Source organism: Stegodyphus dumicola, chromosome 6 (genome assembly GCF_044657685.1).
Source record: "Stegodyphus dumicola isolate Sdum_Otavi_A_Nest chromosome 6, ASM4465768v1".
In the NCBI taxonomy this organism is placed as follows: Eukaryota; Metazoa; Arthropoda; class Arachnida; order Araneae; family Eresidae; genus Stegodyphus; species Stegodyphus dumicola.
In genome coordinates this window covers 103,837,489-103,854,450 of record NC_140773.1, presented here as the reverse complement: position 1 = coordinate 103,854,450, position 16,962 = coordinate 103,837,489, and the positions used below count along the sequence as shown (strand labels likewise).

Here is a 16,962-nt window from a genome sequence, read left to right as displayed (position 1 = left end):
CACAAAGATTCTCTGATTAATAAAATCAAATCTGAACTTATAATATATTTCTCCCACTTTCTTAGCATGCCTTCGTAGTGTACAGGTAGCACGCTCGACGCGATTTCGAGAGTTCCGTGGTTCCAGTCCCGGCGAGGGCATTGCTCATTTTTCACATCTCCTGCTTCGAAATGATCTAATGTTTCTACAGTGGCACCCGAATGAAAAGGTGGTGAATGATGATTCTTCACCCCCAGGATGTGGCGATTGGGTCCCCTAATCCCTAGTCTCCCTTTAAAAGGGTGAGCATATAAGGTATCTCTCCCACCTTCTTAGTATGAAATATATTCTTAATTCTTCAGACGACAAAACTGTGCTCTTTGTAGAATTCAAAGCTGTTCTGAAGATGCGAAAAATTGCATTTCTTGGAAAAGATTGCCATAAGGGTCAAAGAATTGCATCTACAGAACAGCTTTGAATTCTACAATTTGATTTAAAGTATATTAGTTTTACTCTTTATATTTATTTGCTTTTAAATTTCGGATTTACGTATAATGATTTTAGACTTATTTGATTTCTTTGAATAGTCTTTTTACGTAATACAAAGTTTTTTTTTTTTTTTTTTTTTTTTTTTTTGAGTCGTCAATTTAGCAAGGTGTTTTATTCGTGTGTTACGAAATGTTTCGAAGGCGTGAAGGGAAAATTCTGGTACATTTGAGATTCGAGTTTTCGGTTTTATATGAATTTTAGTGTCTTAAATGAAAATTCAAAAGATTCTTTTTTTCAGTTTTTGATCTCCAGAAGAACGAAACCAAGAGAACGGGCCAGGAGAATGAAATACGTTTTCGAAACCTATTAATCGACTTTTATGAATCTTTAATTCATTTTCCCCTGATGAGTTCTAAAGTGGAGTTTCAGTAAAAGGAGATTATTATTTTTATACTTTTATTTAACTTGTATTTTTTTTTTTTCTCTTTTGCATTTTCATTTTTATTTTTAAAGTTTGTACTATGAATTCTTATTTTAATTCTGATTATATGTTTGGATTTTGTGTTATATACGATTGCTAATATTAATATTGATGAGGAATAACCTTGCTTTGTCTCCAATTTACGTTTAAGTTTAGAGACCTTAAGTCTATTTTACTTCAATCCTGCGGCTATAGCGCAGAACGGGTATAAAAATTTGCTTTTAATTTTAGCCTCTTGTTATGTTTCTTTTTGTATTTATATACATATATATAGAGTGGAGACGGAGAGAGATTGAATGCACGCAGAACCGATGATAGCTTGATAAAATTTATTTTTACAAAAGATACACATTGCAGTTCTGAAACTTTCCACAAAAATAGTCTTACAGTTGTACACTGTTTCACAAAGTTCAATCAGTAATTACAGTTGAAACTGCTAAGAACGTTAAACACAACAAAATGAGAAGCGCATCTAAAAAGCGGAGTTCTTTCGGATATATCGGTACTCCGATTTCAGCTCTGAACTAACAACTAAGAAACTGGTACTCTCTCCGGTCTTATATAGTTTTCTTCCGACCGCCCACAAATCTCTCGTACTCTTTGCTTTTCGAAATTACTGGCAGGCACATGTGAGGCGGATACGGTTACAGCTAATACAGATATCAACTATAGTTATCCAATTACAATATCCATTCAGTTATACAGAAACCATACCAAAATGTCGCCAAATAATCGCCAAGTTTGGCGACTTTTGCCGATTTTTCGTCAAAATTGTTGCCAGCTTGGCGATATTTCTCCAAATTAGCGAGATAGTTATTTACTCGATGTTAAGTGGATTTGCCCCTGTATTCTTACTTTTCCATCAAAGCATCGTTTTTCTCAAGCTTTCTGTGTTACACTATACAGAAAAATACAACAATTCCACATATAATTTCACTGAAATTATTTATGTATGTACAGAATTCGTAAAATTATATATATATGTGTGTGTGTGCGTGTTTCATTCTTCCGACCGCAATAAAAGAGGGAGGTGCTCAACTAGATGTTATAACAGTCCCAAATACAAAGCAAAATTTCAGCGCTTATCGTTTCTGAATTAAACGAGATACATACATACGCATGAAGGTACGTACAGACGTGACGAAAAAAATCGATTTTGAATCCATTTTACAATCCGTTTTGGTGAAAACAGTCCTTTAGTCTGTCCGTACATGCAGACATCACTCAAAACATTCGTCCAAATAGATTCGAAAACAGTCATAGTAGATATTTCTGTTGAAATATGACACCCGAATATTTTGCTATTACAATTTACTGTGTACAAGAAAAGTTCATGCAAGAAACTATTACTATGAATGAGGGGTACGTATTCTAGGACAATCTTTCGCGCCTGTCTTAGTGGTTGATAGGGAAAGATGCTTCAGAAAGGACTCTAAAGACACATTTGCATCCAAACAGGATGTTATTTACCGTATAGTGATCTTCTGTTAATATTGCTTACTACTTATTCCTGTGACAAATGCGTGGCAAATTGGGCCTTACCAGCATTTGTGAAAGAACATGAATTGCTACTGCTTTAGTATAATGCTTAATAACATATGGCAATTTCTTAGCAGATTACAATTTTTTCCAATGCTATCCAGCAGTGAAGAAATTCAATATTTCTGGACACATTGTTTTTTTACAAATGTGATATAAATAATCTTATCACTCGTTAACAACAATGTATTAATGCTGCGGCAGATTGCGTTTGTGAAAAATGTATTCTTTTTTTTTTCAGTCAACCGTTTCATTTGCAACAGCCCAATATGACGTCATACTGGATATACGTCCTTTAAAACGGCATAAAACGAATCACAAAGAAGACAAATTTATATGCCTTGCTTTTGATAAACCAATTTAGAAATATTTTATATTTTTTGAAAAATATTGCAATTTAAAAGCAGTCTTTAATAACAAAAATAACATTAATAAAAACTAGTATTTTTCCAGATTTTTAAAAACAGAACTACCGTATTACATTCGAGAATGTTTTGCAGTGGGAAGATGCAATTTATTTAAAGAAAATGCATAATTTTCTTCTTTAACATTAATATGGCACTCTTCGTTCTTCTTACGCTTGTCTTTGCTCCATTAATATATAATTTCCATTCTCTTTCTGCCTAGTTGTAGTGCTGCTATATGTGAAACTTATATCTACATTTATTGAACAGCGAACCAAGCTGTAAAATTGCTGAGCAGTGGTAGTTTGGTCCGGGGTTCTAATACCCGAGAACGGGCTGGCTGCATGGACACTTTGTGATTTTCCCCATGTGTAACGTGTATACGAGCCAGTTTCCCTAAGAAAGTCCTCCACGAAGGTATCCCTTCCCTTAGGCAGATAGCCCTCGAGTGTTTTGCCAAAATTAAATAAGCCAAACCATACCTCAGCGAAAATGTACCTAAATCAAGATAATCCCTACTCATCCTCGAATTCCTTGTTATTAAAAAGACCTTAAACGGTATTATTTATATTCTTCTACACTAACAGATTACCCTCTAAATTTATTATTACATATGTATAAAGACTTTTGTGATAATATAAGTTTCATAAGAATATTTCTGAGCATCTAAATAGAAAATTAATTAAGTATTTATAAAAATTTAAAAAAAATAGCAATTATTATTTTTTTAAAACCACCTAGATAGTTACGCAAGAGCGATAAAGAAAAATTAAATAGCAGAGGGGTGGCGAGAAAAATGTTTAATAATGTGTGTATGTATTGATGAATCACGAATTCATGATATCTGTTTACTCATAAAAATTGCAATATACTACTTTAACAAGCATTTGTATTTTTCTAGCAGACAGAATTTATTATGAAAATAAAAATGAGGTCTTAGCTGAGGAATCTTCGAATAATGATTCGTCAAAAATCTAAACTCGGAATTCGAAACTTTTATTCTTTTATCCTCTCTAATTTTTATGTCAATTCTTTTCTTAAATTGCTTTAAAATTAGTTTTATTTCCTTTGGCCCTTCATAAAAATATTTTTTTTAATTTGCTCTTTTTATTCATTTAAATGATTATTATTGCCATGTTTTCTATAAACTGATTATTTAATCTCATCAGAATTTTCGCTGCAAAAAAGTATGTAAATCACTATGAAAAAATAATAATTCTGAGATTTAAATCACGAAAATATTAGAATTTTGTCCTTTGAATTTTTAAAATATATAAAGAAAAAAAAAAAAAAAAAAAGACTGAAAGTTTTCAGATTTTAAATTACGTCCAAAGGGGCGTTTTTTCAACGTTTTGTGTGTTACCTTTATTTATTAAATATCATGTGCTTTGCACTTAAACCATAAAATTCAGTTCAATAGCAATGTCCCAAAAAAATTTTAAAATGAGCATACCTTTAGAATTTCCGATACACAGTTCCGGGCGCTGGAGATAAAAAAGTTCCCCCCCCCCGTAGAGTATTGCTATTGCACGCTTTGAAATCCTTGAGTTTGTTGATCAAAAATTCGTTAAAGTTTCAAAAAATATGAAAACGATGATAAAACAAATTCCAAATTTCAAATTTGGCTTTCCATATGCCCATATTCGTAGGAGGATTACGTCGTTCAAAATTCGATAGCTCTATGTACCATTGTTTTATCACAATGCGAGAAATATACATACATTTATGCAGATTTTTTCATTATTTAATTTCTTCAAATATAAGCAGGACTCTAACATTTGGTGTCAACAGTTTGAAAAGTGAAACGGACATTTGTAGTGATTCAACGCAAAATCGCAAAACGAAAACAATAGTCCTTTAGGTACAAAGTTTCTTTGGACTAAAAATGATTCGATGCCCGCACGTAAGATCTATTTTAATTATGGAAAAGGCGTTAATAGATAAAATGGAAAGAATTGAGTATGTTGTTTAAATTACTATTTTTTATTCAGTTAGAGGATCAATGATATCAAAATAATTCTTTTTAAGATTTTTTTCTCAAAATATCTATATTTTACTCACTTATTTTAATTTCAAAATAATTTAATACTTCTAAAATATTTTACGCACTTATTTTAATTCCAAAATAATTTGAAACAATTAAAATGATTTCGCAGTTCCAAGTATGAGCCGAGGGAATATGAGTGGAGCTCCACAGTTAGACGACTAAAAGACTGAGTTAATGTAATCAGTCGTGCTATCAGATAGCATTTGTTCCTCGTAAACGCTTGTCATGTACTGTTTCCTTAAAATTTAGCTCCAATTAAATTTTAAGGAGTTCTTGCTTTTCTTTTTCCATTGAGTTCTGAGAATTGCTTGAAATACATCATTGCGTTTTTTGGCTACACTTCGCGTTCAAGCACTAAAAATCTTTAAATATTATTTTTGAAATTCATAGGTTTTATGCTTTAGTTTTCATTATGATGCTTGCTTCTCTAAATCCGATATCTGCCTCATAAATGGCATATGAATATGAATTCAGAAGTCAAACAACAAAAATCAGCGTTATATTTACGAAATTTTCACAGGACTAGATTCGATGGTTTTACCGAACCACCATCCTCAGCTGCAAAACCGCAAATGAGCAAGATAGGAAGTAATGATTAGATAAGATAAGAAAGCCTGGACAAGAATAAGCAAGTGGCGCCATCTGTTGGTGAAACCAGAAATAAAACATAATTTCTTTAAAGGACGAAGGCAATTTTGGATTCGAATTAGGATCGTTAACTAGAACAGAAAGATTTTTATGAATGTGAAATGCCTCTAGAAAATCCAGTTTTCCAATGAAAGATGTTTTTTGGCTATTTTGGCAGCAGAAAAATTGGAAGTGTGATTTTCGGACCAACAATGTTGAGCAACAGAAGACTTCTGTGTATCCTTTTTTCTAACATATGCCTCATGTTCCTTGACTCGAAATTTTATGGCTCTCTTAGTGTGCCCGACGTAAATTAAACCACACTGACAAGGAATCCTATAAATACCCCAAGAAATCATATCCGGAATGGGGTCCTTGAATATGGAACTCGGAATTTTATTGATGTGAGAAAAAACAATCCGAAAGCTAAATTTCTGCAAAATATTTGCAACTTTATAGCTAATTGATGGAAAGAAGCGAATGACAACAGAATTTTTATAATCTCCTAAAACAAGAGTGTGCCTTTTAGTGTGTTGAGATGAGAATTTTTTAACTGCTTGATTAATAATGTTGGATGAAAAGCTCCTGTCAATAGCTATTGCTTTTAAATAATTTAGTTCTTCATCAAGGGCTAATTTGGAGGAGCAAACTTGAAGAGCTCGAAAAACATAGGAATAAAATGAAGCAAACTTTTGTTTAGTCGGATGACATGATTTAAAATGTAGTGGAAGGCAAACTGATGAAGGTTTATGGTAAACCGTAGTACTGAAGTTGGATGTGTTACGAGTGACCAGAATGGCGAGAAACGGAAGAGAATTGCAAGTCAGTTCAAAAGTGAACTGAATAGCAGGATCAATAGAATTCATTGTTGAAAGAACTTTATTTAAATCATCTTTATTACCTTCAAACAGGGTAAAAGTATCGTCTACGTAGCGGAACTATGCCGGGAAGTTTAAAGTTTCAAACAATTTTGATTCATAATAATGCATGTAGATATCAGCCAGGATGGGACTGAGGGGGCTTCCCATGGCTAATCCCTCAGTTTGCTTGTAATATTTAATCAGTTTGCTTGTTTCGATGGTTCGATAAAATCATCGAAACTAGTCCTGTGAAAATTTCGTAAATATAACGCTGATTTTTGTTGTTTGACTTTTGAATTAGTATTTATTCGGCGTGTTATTGTGTCTCAATTATAGAAGCCTCAAGCAGGCTTATTTTTTGCACGTAGTGTGGCTGCCATTTTGTGATTGCATGACTTTCGGTAAGTACGTTTTTCCAATTTTCAAGTTATGTTTATGTTTTGTATATTTGAATATTGTGCTTTGCTTGTCTGATTTCATGCATTTTGCTTACAGACGTTTTGTTTTCTATTCATTTCAGTGAGAGATTTTTCTGCTGTTTTGTGTGTGCTTTATTATTGCTTAGTTAATTTAGTTTGATTTTCTGCATTGTTTATCATGCCTTCATCCGTTAATCGTTTCACTAAATTACGCCTGAAACGGCAAAAATTCCTGAATCATCTTGACTTTTTACTTAAATGTAAACGTAAAAAATTGATCCCCAATTTTATTCAAATCAAATCTAATCAAAAACCTTCGAGTTGCGTTTCAATAATTCTGTTAAATTGCAAGCTTGCCTTACTTCGGTCCGTCATAAGGGATACACGTCAAACAATTGTCCAAAATTGAACATGAACTCTATAAGCTTCATCTGGAACTCGCTAAATCATATCCAAAATTCACTGCCCTTGAACAAAAGTCTTGGTCTAGAACGGAGAATGCAGTTAACCGTCATAAAAACACCCTTGCGGTTAAATTCGAAAAACTTCTTTTACAGTCTTTCAGTTCAAGTAGTTCAAAAAATCTTCCCATTGTAAACATCAAGCCAATAGTTAATATTTCTAACGTTAGTCTTTCAGAAGAACAAGAGAGAATTCTAAAATATAATTTTAACTTCTCACAAGCCTGTAAACCCTCGATTTCAAAGATTTTGGCTCCTATCGAAAAAGCTTTTAAGTTCAGTAAAGTTTCAGATTCACAGAAAGAAATGATTAGGCATCTTATCGCTCATAATGTGAAATTCAATAATAAACCTTTGAAACCAAATCTAACTGCGAGAGAAAGAGCTACAATGCGCGAAATTCATTCTAACCCGGATATTATCATTTCAAAGGCCGACAAAGGTGCCAGATAGTCGTCATGGATAAGAACACTTACATCGATGGTGTCACTAAACTCTTAAACGAAGGACCATATAATCCGATCCCTAAAGATCCTTCACCTTCGGACTTGTCCAAAATAAAAACTGCGATCAAATCTTCGCAAATCATTTCAAGCAACTTAAAACATTCGCTTATCCCATCTGTTGCGAATTGTGCCAGATTATATGCTCTTCCCAAAATTCATAAAAGTGGTATTCCTTTCCGCCCTATTGTATCAAATTTAGGTACTGCCTCGTATCCATTAGCTAAATATTTAGTTTCTAGATTTTCAACTCTATTAGACAATAACATTTACACCATAAAAATTCATTAGAGTTTGTAAAAAAGGTTAAAAACATTTCTCCTAGTAATTTACTCATGGTTTCTTTTGATGTAAAATCATTATTCATCAATGTCCCAGTGGAGGGTGCATTAAGATGTCTAGAAACCAGACTTCGCGAATTTCATTTCTCTTGCATCGAAATTGATGAACTAATTTCTCACCCTCTGTTTGAAACAAACACATTTTGTTTTCCAAAATAAATATTACAAGCAAACTGAGGGATTAGCTATGGGAAGCCCCCTCAGTCCCATCCTGGCTGATATCTACATGCATTATTATGAATCAAAATTGTTTGAAACTTTAAACTTCCCGGCATGGTTCTGCTACGTAGACGATACTTTTACCCTGTCTGAAGGTAATAATGATGATTTAAATAAAGTTCTTTCAACAATGAATTCTATTGATCCTTCTATTCAGTTCACTTTGAACTTGAAACTTGCAATTCTCTTCCGTATCTCGACATTCCGGTCACACGTAACACATCCAACTTCAGTACTACGGTTTACCGTAAACCTTCATCGGTTTGCCATCCACCAGACTTTAAATCATGTCATCCGACTAAACAAAAGTTAGCTTCATTTTATTCCTATGTTTTCCGTGCGCTTCAAGTTTGCTCCTCCAAACTAGCCCTTGATGAAGAAATAAATTATTTAAAAGCAATAGCTATTGACACGGGCTTTTCACCCAACATTATTAATCAAGCAGTTAAAAAATTCTCATCTCAACACACTAAAAGGCACACTCTTGTTTTAGAAGAGTATAAAAATTATGTTGTCATTCCCTTCTTTCCATCAATTAGCTATAAAGTTGCACATATTTTACAGAAATTTAACTTTCGGGTTGTTTATTCTCCCATCAATAAAATTCCGAGTTCCGTACTCAAGGACCCCATTCCGGACATGAATACCTGGGGTATTTATAGGATTCCTTGCCAGTGTGGTTTAATTTATATTGTCCAAACTAAGAGAGCCTTAAAATTTCGCGTCAAGGGACATGAGGCATATGTTAGAAAAAAGGAAACACGGAAGTCTTCTGTTGCTCAACTTTGTTGGTCCGAAAATCACACTTTCAATTTTTCTGCTGCCAAAATTATTCAAAAAACATCTTCCATTGGAGAACTGGATTTTCTAGAGGCATTTCACATTCATAAAAATCTTTCTGTTCTAGTTAATGATCCTAATTCCAATCCAAATTTGTTTTCGGCCTTTAAAGAAATTATGTTTTAGTTCTGCTTTCACCAACAGATGGCGTATTCTTGTCCAGGCTTTCTTATCTTATCTAATCATTACTTCCCATCTTGTTCATTTGCGGTTTTGCAGCTGAGGATGGAGATTCGGTAAAACCATCGAAACTAGTCCTGTGAAAATTTCGTAAATATAACGCTGATTTTTGTTGTTTGATTTCTGAATTAGTATTTATTCGGCGTGTTATTGTGTCTCAATATGAATATGAAGTTTGGAATAAAACAGGCTCTTCTGAAAAGCCACTGTAATGTAAATTCAAATATTGACGTTCAAACAGTAGTTCTTTCCATTAGTATAGTTTCCTGTTGCGTGACATTATACTGCCAGAGCACTTTTAGTTACAGAGATCGGTAAGTAGCCAATTCAAGAAACTGAAAATTCTGTTACCTCTCGTGCGATGCCAGATCTTTAATCAAATAAATTACTATCAAAACACTATCACTCCCGCTAGATTATGAGCACTATCAAAATTTGCTGATAATATTGCGGGAGGTGATCTATAATTTTTATTTCACACGAATCTCAGGTTATTATATAGACGAATACATTGAATAGTCCATAAATAAACTGAGATGCTAATAAAAAGTAAAGTGAAGCTCACTCAAAACTGAGTGGCTACGACGGCCGACGGCGGTCGTTTGACCCGGTTTAAATTCTGAAGAAAGAACTGATTTTCATAATTTTCCCCGTCGAAAACAAGAATGTGATCCAACTTCCTTATAGATTATTACTTATAGATTAGACTTATTAGAAGATATTCCTTATAGATTAGACTTATTAGAAGGGTAGAGCAGCCCCTGGATGCTTTATCTTAACCAATGAAGCAATCAACTAAATAATGCTTTTAATAATAATTTTATTTAGTATAAGCTTAATTCATAATTATTACTAACAAAGACTTTTTAATGAGATAGATTAGGTGCTTGGTTTCAGAATAATCGTTTACAAATTACCTCGCAGTTAATGACTCTACAAAGGCATTAAGTAAGTTTGCGGTAAATCCTTTCCGATTTGAAAATATCTGCCTTTGGTTTAATAAGGGGAGATGAAGAAAATAACTTCAATGATGATTCGGAAAAGTTAATTATATTGGATACTGCGAGCTAAGGAATAAGCTGACTGAAAGATTTAAAATTGATAAATGCCATCTGCAGAAAAAATTTAGTTCTTATCAAAAATTTCTGATTACCATTCGAGAATTTATTTGCATGAATAGAATAGTCAGAAATAATTTTTGCTTGAGATTCTTGATTTTACACAAACATGATTTTCAAATTCTTTTATTAATAATAGTGAAACTCTGAGTATGGCTTACAGATGGCAGCACAATGCACGAAATACACGAAAATTTTCTCCCATTGCATCTTACTCTTCTATAAATCTGATATATTTTGGACCATAAACCTGGTTTTTAGTCCAAAACGGATATTAATTTCGTTTTGGGATTTTGTGGCATTTCACTGTAAATGGCGTTTCCCTTTTCAAATTGTTGCCACCAAATATTAGACCTCTTCATTATATTTAAAGAAATTAAATAATGAAGAATCTGCGTGAATGTATGTATGTTTTTCCAACTGTGAGAAAAACAACGGTACATAAAAAAATCAAGTTTTGAATAATGTTGTCCTCCAGTCGAATATGGGCCGAATTTTGGAAGCCGAAATTTGGAATTCGTTTTATTATCTCATATTTTCTAAATTTTGATTATTTCTAATTTTTGATTAGCAAACTCAACGATTTCAAACTGAGCAATGGCAACATTGCACGGAAAATACAATTTATCTCCAGCGCCGCGAGACTGTGTCTAATTCAAATTCTAAAGAATTCGCAGGACAAATACTAAAAATATCCTGTTTTTAAATTATTTTGTGATATTGCTGTTGAATTGAATTTTATGGTTGAAGTGTAAAGAATCTGATATTTAATAAATAAATGTAATACACTAACATTCAAAAAAGCCCTTTGGGCGTAATTTAAAATTTGAAAACTTTCAATTTTATTATTATTATTATTATCATTGTTTATGAAGTTACACCTACTAATGAAGCCACATTTTAATAATTAAACTTCTTTCGGAAAACATTAAAGATGACTTCTTTTTTTACAGTTAGTTGCATAAAATAATTGTTCAGTTTTTTTTTGCGTTATATAAATGATAGCATGCCGATTATTTATATTTCTTTTAACTGAAGTAGCAAGTTTCAATTTCCAGAAGAAAATGTACAAATTAAAATCATTTGTGTAAGTTTTGAAAAGAAGTTTTAAACACAACGGGAAAAATACAGAAATATATAATTTGAGGTATTAAGGGATAATATTAATTTGAATCTGATAACACTAATAATAAAGTTTTACTATATTGCAGATTAAAAAAAAAGAGAGAGAGTAATATATATATTAAATTTGTACTTTCAATTCGTTTTACTTCTTATCACTAGATGGCGCCACTATGAGAAGTTAGTCTGGTGTATTTAGTTATATAACAATACTTTCCTCGTCATTCATGAACTAACAATTTAAGTTTATTCGGCTAAACAGCTCGCTGTCAAATAAAATATTTGGGTATATAAGAGAAACAAATATTTAATGAAATAAAATTAATTAAATACTTTTTATAGTTAAAATAATTAAAATAGAATGAAATACTAAAGCTTGAATCAGGGCCGAATTAAGACTTTCTAAGGTCCTAAGCACTTACAAGATTTTGTTGCCGCTACACATAATTATGCCAGTTTTTTCTTTATTCCTTCTCTCTCTCAGTTTTGCTTTATCTACACCATACGTTCCATGACAAAATCGGAAATGGAAAAATTTTTGATGACCCCCCTTTCCTTGATGTCCTAACCACCTTCTATTTTTTTACTAACTAAAGCCTAACTACTAAACTAAAGCCCCAAGCAGCCATCCATCTTATTCGCCTTTTGATCCAGGGTAGCTTTAGATTCACTCATCAGTTACAAAAACCGGTTTCGATGCATGCTTTCGGTACAGGCGCGCGATGCGGTGCCGACGCTCTCTTGCGTACATGCGATGATTTCGCTATCCCAGTGTAACATGATATTTGAAGATTTTCGAACACAGATAATCAGAATAAGTCGCAGACATAAGTTACTAGGTGAGTACACTAATGCCATTTATTATCTGTCTTGGCGGATGAGAAGTGTTGAGATAATTAAGTAATTACCAAAAAAATAATGCGATTCAATTCTAACTTTAAACGATAGAGGATAGCATTTAAATACATTTCTTGAATTAAGGTAGAAAAATCAGCATAGAAAACTTTACTTTTGGCAGAGGAATATTGGTTTGATTTATATGATTACGTTAAAGCATCGAGGGCTATTTGCCTAAGGGAAGGAATACCCTCGTGGAGAACTTTCTAAGAAAAACTGGCTCTTATGCACGTTACACATGGGGAAAAGTACGAAACTGCCCGTGCAGCCAACCTGTTCGTGTGATTCGAACCTAGGTAAAACTACCAGTAGTCAGCGACTTTACCGCTCGACAGCTGTTTGGCGCTTTGGGCATATTGTACATTAATTTGGAATTTGCATTTTTCATGAGTGAAGGCGAAAACAAAATGGTCAAAATTTAATTTTCTTGAAAAATATTATTTGAAAGAAAGTTTTTTTTTTTTTTTTTTTTTTTTTTTTTTTTTTTTCCGAAAGAAAGACTTCAGCTATAGAAAAGACACTGCATTACTGAGAAGCCTGGACATAACATTCTCTTTTAAAATGCTTTGAATTGGTCGGTTCCTAGTTTCGAACGGCTTCACTCCACGCATTCCGCTTAGCAGTGTTCATAGGAAACCTTTAAAAGTTTAAAAATCTAGTAAGCGTATAGAGTTATCTGTACTGAAACAGCAGCAGAAAGTCGTGGAATAACAAAAGCATATATCAAAAGACAATAGAAACTCATTATATCTATAAAAATAACAAAAGACTGTTCCTTGTAAAATTTAGGGAAAAAATTAAATAATATTTGTCTGGAACGAAAACATCAATTTCAGGCAACAATTAAATCGCGGTTTGCATTACTAAGCCTTTTATTAGCTGCCGCATAAAGTCCTCAGATAAATTATGTTGCACTTATAATAACCATAAGTAACATTAAAATGCTCAAAATTTATATTAACAAGTATTATTAACAATGGTAAAAATTATACCTTTTTTGCGACATAGGAATTTAAAACAGCGGTAATCTGTGGAACTCCTTAGAAAATTTATTACTATTGTTAAAAAAAAAAAAAAAAATTAGCAGTATTCATTCTAGCCATAAAATCATAATAAAATAATTTTAAAAAACTCATTATTAATCCTCCAAACATATTTGATTAAATTTTGTCATAATCATCAACTATAGTGATTAATATATAACAGAAAATATTTGATTTTACTAGCCTATAAAATATTAATTTTGATTAATTTAACACAAAACTAATTTTAAGTAATTTAAAATAACCTAAATAAAATCCTTCAAGTTTTCATTTTCAAATAATCGTGAGGTTTTTTTTTTTTTTTTTTTTGTGTGTGTGTGTGTTAATTATGTTTTGAATATGTACTGTCACTTTTCCTTCCCGTTTTCGAATGTGGAATCTAAAACTGAACTCATAAAATCATAAATTCGAAAAATTAACTTCTGATAACTTACTTACTACATACAGGAAAGAACAGATTTATAGAAAGCATTATTGCCATAAATTGTCGATGAATTTATAATTCTGTCTAAAAGAGAATCTTCTATAATGCATATTAAAGAAACTCTCAAAAAATTTTCGTAATTAGGGACTTATTTTAAGGCAACGCATAGTGTAAATTTACAAACCGTAAAGTTTATTCGCTCAGCTCTTACATAAAACAATAAAAGTATCAAATAGCATTAGCAAGGTAAAAATTAGACCATAGAACTGAAGCTAAGAAAGGAGAAACAAAATAATATGCGATAACATTATCTTTTTGGAGGGGGAATAATTTCACAATCTCTTCCTGGAGCATGAAAAGTAACAAGAGAAAAAAGTGCAGCACTGAAATATTAAATAAAGTACTATAAAACTTATTTAAATTGAAAACAAAAGTATTAGAATATGTTTCTCATGCTCTTATTTTCCTTTTTCTTTACCCTGTTTTGTATCCTTGCTGCTAAAAGTCACAATGTTCAGAAAATATACTGCAAATACTAAATTTATCATCCTCATTTTAAGCTGTTATCCTTAATTTGTCCAAATTCAGTTTGCCAAATCAAAAAGAGTTTTACAAATTTCAAGTTTGACCTTGATTTTTCTAAAATAAGAACAGCGATCTAATAAATAACATCGAGAGCTTATTGCGTTTATTTCTCTTATTTATTACTTGAAATCTTGCATATACTCTTCTATATAAATTACTTGACAAAATTAAAAACGAAAAATATTTTTTCTTAAAAATGCTTCATTAACAAGAATTCCATGTAATTTATCATCTAGCAGACTGGCGTAAGCCTTACTGTTTCTTAAATCAAGATAAAATATATCATTTAGAAGAGACAGTGAACTATTTCGGGTGAAGATTAATTATTTCTTTTATAAAAATATATGTGTCGGAAATTTGGAAGAAACATCATTCTTATAGAGATATAGTTGCCATTCCTACATGTAAAATGAAGCATTGAAATTTATAAAATCATTTTGATGGCAAAGCAATAAAACACACAAATAAATTAATGGGGTAAAAACGTTGTTATTTACATAAAATTATTACTTTATAAAACAACAGCTCTTATAACGATCGATTCAGAGTTCAGGTGATTCAATAAATTAATTAAGAAATCACGAAATGTTATGTAACTCTTACAAATGAAATATCTCAAAAGTATAACAAAAGAAAAGAATAAATAGATGAAACAGTTTAAGGCAGTCATTTTAATGACAAAATCAACTGCTTGCCATATGGAAAAGGAAAACGACTCTAAACGTATACTTCAGTTTTACATGAAATTTGTCACCTTCATGCCAACTATAGATTTCTTTTCTTATATGGTTCAACTTATTTTCTTTTCAAATTTTGTCAGTAGAATAAATTACGAAAGCTTATTAATTTCTCTAACTATGTATCATATTACCAAAATAAATAAATATAAACTTCCCATCGGTAAACGAATTAACGAAATTTCTTATATTTTCTTAGTGTTTCAACCCTTTGTTTCTTACCAAAAAAAAAAGTCTTGTTTTGTAGAATATCTCCCTTTATAAACTTAAATCAAAACACTAGCAAAAAATATCTTCTACTGTCTTTCCTTATTGAACTGGAAAAGTGGGTCACCAGTTCGTATAATCATTAACCAGATCAAAATAGATAGATGCAAATCGCTGAACGAGATATGTAAGGATGCCTCATGACGGCTTACTTTTGGAACCTTATTTTCTTCTGTAGCATTTTTGCATTAAAAATGAAATAGTACTTACCTTTAGTAAATCCCTGAAATATCCACTGGATTATTCGTCAACAATATGAGTACTGTTTTATTGATCACAAGTAATCCACATGCATGACTGTTGGTCCCAGATTAGATAAAATCTTGATTAATGCTTTTAACATTTGCATTAAATTTAGAGAAATAAATTAGAAATTATAAACTGTGAATCATTCTTAATTTTGTTGCAGCAAAGTAACATTTCATATCCTTGAAAATGTCCTCCATCTATTGTCAGTTTTGTACAATATAAAATAAGAAAACAAAATATTCCTGCTTTGTTTCAATAGCAGTTCAAATGAGAAACACACGAAACAGTTTGTTTGACCATGATGATCACATTGCGATATATAAACTAATTATATAAACTGGAAACGCCAGATTTTTTACTTTCAAAATTCCTAGTTATGATAAATCACATCAGAGAAAACTGAAAATCAAAGCATATAAAATTCATGCAGTTCCGAAATTTCTCATTCAAAATCACATTTCTAAATGCTGTAAGAACACTACTAATCTGTCTTTAGGTCGAAAAAGAGACACACCTTGAAAGTGAACACGAACTAAAATTTTATAGATCGGGATGTCCTTGACCGTGAAACCCAGGTGGGTCTTTATAATTGGGTCAGTAGTGAGTGGGGAAGTCACCTTGACAACCACCCACAACAAACGCAATCCAGAGAGAAGCCCCCTAGAACGCCGTTCTTGCCCTTGTCGCGCAATCGTTCTTGACACAGGCAAACAAAGGGGTAGATGGAAAAGATATTGTTTTTTGCTTGTCCCCTGGAATTCTGGGAACAATTAGACACGCCACAACGCTCGTGAGGAAGCCAAGGTCAACTTTTATTGAGGGGGAGGGGGGATTATATGCAACGAGTCCTGTTTAAACAAGGAAGTTGTATTTTGTCTGTTGTGTATATGAAACGAAATCACATTTTTCGTCCATGATATTTTCCAAAAAAACTATCGTAGATTTTGAGCAAACTAAAAACGTCTTTGATTTTAGTTATGAAACCTATATTTTGTACACTGCGTAACTGAAGAATATGACATTTTCTTATGAAAAAGGATGTCATAAAAATAATGTAATAATTTCATATATTATACATTATATACATTTCCCTCTTCATATATTAACGTTATCAAAAACATTTATAATAAT

The 16,962-nt window shown here is 32.0% G+C and overlaps 1 long non-coding RNA gene across 5 annotated transcripts in view; it reads right to left on the bottom strand.

The window, feature by feature from the left end:
- Nucleotides 1-16,551, bottom strand: part of LOC146996814 (uncharacterized) — a 970,208-nt gene extending 953,657 nt beyond the window's left edge. For 2 of the 5 annotated variants that reach the window (XR_015041688.1, XR_015041687.1), the window contains exon 1: nt 15,793-16,549. This is a non-coding gene — a long non-coding RNA (uncharacterized LOC146996814). Of the gene's footprint in view, nt 1-15,792 lie in introns of all 5 variants that reach the window. The other 3 variants (XR_015041692.1, XR_015041689.1, XR_015041691.1) reach the window with 3 other exon arrangements.
- Nucleotides 16,552-16,962: the final 411 nt, after the last annotated feature.